At 34.9% G+C, this 3,850-nt stretch overlaps 1 protein-coding gene and 1 long non-coding RNA gene across 2 annotated transcripts in view; both read right to left on the bottom strand.

The window, feature by feature from the left end:
- The window catches only part of LOC106878832 (integrator complex subunit 13), a 596,471-nt gene that overhangs the window by 265,893 nt on the left and 326,728 nt on the right, over nucleotides 1–3,850 (bottom strand). The gene's annotated exons all lie outside the window — the stretch shown is intronic.
- LOC128250711 (uncharacterized) overlaps nucleotides 336–3,850 on the bottom strand; it is a 69,151-nt gene continuing 65,636 nt past the window's right edge. Inside the window, exon 3 of the long non-coding RNA XR_008266716.1 lies at nucleotides 336–1,251. This is a non-coding gene — a long non-coding RNA (uncharacterized LOC128250711). The remainder of the gene's footprint in view (nucleotides 1,252–3,850) is intronic.

The raw sequence follows: 3,850 nt of genomic DNA, 5'->3' as shown, positions 1-3,850 counted from the left end.
ATATATATATATATATATATATATATATATATATATATATACATACATATATATATATACATGAACACACACATAGGAACACTCCGTCGCTTACGATGTCGAGGGTCCCAGCTGAGTCGACTGGAGCAACGCGAAATGAGGTGCATATAAGTGTGTGTGCATATAATATGTATATACATATATATTCAATATATAATATATCCTTTATATACTATGTAATATATCGTATGTATATATGCAAAAATCCATATATAATGTATACGTATATATTATACATATAAATATAATAAACGTGTCTGTGTATACATATACACACACACACATACACACACACACACACACATGTGCACACACATAAATATAGAACTGTTCTGATAGTATAAAGGTTTTCCTACAGTTTCTTGAGATTTTATCATTTGTTTAAAAGAGTAAAGTTCCAAGGCTCATCATTGTATCTCAAAGTTTTACAGTCTCATCTTCCTGGACAAAGTAGCTGTTGGCATAGGTTGCTACAATTTCATCATATGTAGAAGACAATGGGATGAATGGCAATAACGTCACCGCTAACAGAACCTCATTCTAAATGTCCCAAACTGCTATTATATAACAGCTCCAAATACCGACATCACATCATCTGGAAAATATGATGGTAAAAAGTCAAGATATATTGATGGGCCAAGAATCTTTGCTGTTCCAAACAAACTGTAAAAAACTCATGAGGAAAGTTTGAAGAAAAAACTGTATGAGCCTTTTCTCTTTTTAATACAAAAGTGTTTGGTTTTATGCCTATTTGTCTTCTATTTCTAGCAAGTCAAACTAGTGCATAGATTCTTCTTCCTTGGTTGCAGTATGTGGTTGCTTTGATGCTGTTTCACTTGAGTAAGTTTTTGAGAGTTCCAGTTGAGAGCCATGTCCACTGTTTCCCTCCAGAAAGGACAAGAAATATATGACGACTGAAGAAAGTTGTTTCTGTTCAAGTTCAGATGAATTCTAACTACACAAAACTATAATCAGAGGCATTCTAACCATGACCATCTTATGTGGAGGAAATAAATCCACAACTACATTATTGTATATGTCATTTTCTAAGGTGGTGCAGTGTTGCTTGAGGGAGGTTTAGCTGTTATGAACACATAGACAGAAGCAGAGAGACAACAGATCAGTAAGCAGATAGAGAGAAATTAAGGGCAAAGCATGTAGTGTCTTCATCACTGTTTCCCCAGTTCTTTGTCTTGGCATCATAAGATCTATCTGAAAATAAAATTAAAATAAAATAAATATAAAATAAAATGTCAGTCAATAAATGAGGATTAAACAGAATTGGGTTGTAGGTGGGGGTGGGGTTCTGCAGAATTTTAACAAAATTCTGAATTCTGATAATTTGGACATAGTTTATGTGAGTTTATGTGTAAACGCATGTGACTCACTGGGTCAGGTGTTGCACTCACAACCACAAGATCATGATTTCAATTCCTGGACCAAATAGTGCATTGCGTTCTTGAACAAAATGCTTCCTTTCACTTTGCATTGCAATCACATCTCCATTTATTTATGTGGCCCATCATGCACCTGTACAAGCAATGGTGATTTGATGGAGAGAGTGAGCTAATCTACAGCACAAACATTTGCTCATCATAAACAAATCATCTGTACAAGTTTCTAAGCAAGAAACTGTGTAACCCTCATCTGAGGAGTGTCAAACAGGCTAATTTCAACATAGTTAATCTCAGTTTAAATGATAAATTTGGACACTGTGTATGTTATGGAAAGCAATAATGTGTTCGGGCCCAAAATGTTCTTAGTTGTATTTTCTCCTTTTTTAATTTTAAAACTAACCATATCCAGCCCAAATATTTTAACTCTTTTGTGTTCAAATAGGTGATATGTGGGTCAAATATTCAACTTGTTTCATGCTTAAACCAGCCTCTCACACCTATCCTACAATGTCATTCAAAGAATAAACAATCACACCAGTGAAATCCCAAAGCTGCAAGATAATGCATGATTAATTCAAAACAATGAGAATCAATAAACATCACATTTGACAGAGTAAGCAAAATGTTGAAGGGTCCACTAGGGGAATTTGAGATTTTGACATTTCCTATTGCTCTTCCATAGACTGAGTAGCCAAAGGGCTCAAAGTGAAAGATGAGTTCATATTTTGTAGTTTATGTAAATTTTGGTGATTTCTTTTATTTATCTTTAACTTGTTTCAATCATTGCACTACAGCCATACTCATATGTGAGTGTGCGTCTGTGTTTGTCTTCCACTTAACAACTGGTGTTGGTGTGGTTTAAGTCCCTGTAACTTAGCAGTTCACAAAAGAGATTGATAGAATTAGTACCGGTCTTAAAAAAAAAGTACTGGAGCCAATTCATTCAACAAAAAATTCTTCAAGGCAGTGCTCCAGCATGACCACAGTCTAATGAATGAAACAAGTAAAAAATAAAAAAATGCAAAGATATAGTTGTTGTCACAGGCCTGCAGTGAGACCCTCCAAGCAGCCATTACAGGACGAGCATTAAACTGGCAACCGGAAGGAAAGAAGACCTGAAAAGGATGCACAGAGGATGAAGCAAAAGCAATCAGTCTCTCCTGGTTTGAAATGAAGGAAGTCGCCCAAGATCATGTCCACTGGCATGTAATGGTTTGCAGCCCTGTGCTCCTTACAGAGTAATGTGGACCAACTAATACAGTCATTGCTGTTGTTTAGACTGAGGTCTGTCCCGAGCTGTTTATCTACTTTCGTCTCTGTGTTTCAGTCATTGGGCCATGGCCAAATTGGAGCACCATGTCCAAGAATTTAGTTAAACAGCTTGATCCTAAAACTTACTTTAAGTGTAGTGTTTATACCATTAATCTCTTTTGCTGGGTAAAATTATGACCTGCTTTTATAGCAAGTTGATGTAGGTAGGTTTATCCCATTCCCCATCCAACTTTTAGTTCATGCAATTGTAAAAACTGCATTATTTATGGGATGACCTAATATATGTGTTTTCTAATCATTGTAGCAGTTCAAAGTCTTTGATGTTCCTCACTAAAAACTAGCAATTATAATGCAATGAACATTCCACTTATTTAAATATGTGCATGCTGTACAGTACAGGTCATAAACTGAAGTGTTCTGATGCCAGTTGCACATACAAGAGTGGTAATAATGTTGCATGGTGCTAAGTGCCATGCCTGCGGACACTGCAATATGTCGTGAATATTGTGCTGACAATTTGCAAGCTACTTAACAGCCAGCTGTCCCAAGCCATTATATATACAACCACATTATATCTCAACATATGTATAGACACACAAATATATACATGTGTGTGAATAGGTATTAACATAGATGTGTACACAAATCTATATGAATACCATAAATATGTATGTATATAAAATAAATAAAAGAAACATATATTTGTATACAGATATGTTTATATTTAAATATACATATATGCATATACACATACATGTATGTATATATTCTTTTATTCTTTTCCTTGTTTCGGTCAGTCGACTGTGGCCATGCTGGAGCACTGCCTTTAGTCGAAGAAATCGATCCCAGGACTTATTCTTTGTAAGCCTGGTACTTATTCTATTGGTCTATTTTTTTTGCCAAATCTCTAAGTTAATGGGATGTAGTAAAGACAACAACATCGATTGTCAAGCGATGGGGGGGGGGGACAAACACACATACACACACAAATATATATATATATATATATATATATAGGAAAATGAAAAAAAGGCAGAATACTAAACTGGAAGCATATTTTAATAAAGATTTCTAACCGGTTTTCATTGCGAAAGCAAATTATCAAGGAAAATGAAAATGTTTTTTACAAAGAAGCACAAAAT

This window comes from Octopus bimaculoides, chromosome 24 (assembly GCF_001194135.2).
Source record: "Octopus bimaculoides isolate UCB-OBI-ISO-001 chromosome 24, ASM119413v2, whole genome shotgun sequence".
In the NCBI taxonomy this organism is placed as follows: Eukaryota; Metazoa; Mollusca; class Cephalopoda; order Octopoda; family Octopodidae; genus Octopus; species Octopus bimaculoides.
This window is presented reverse-complemented; position numbering and strand designations above follow the sequence as displayed.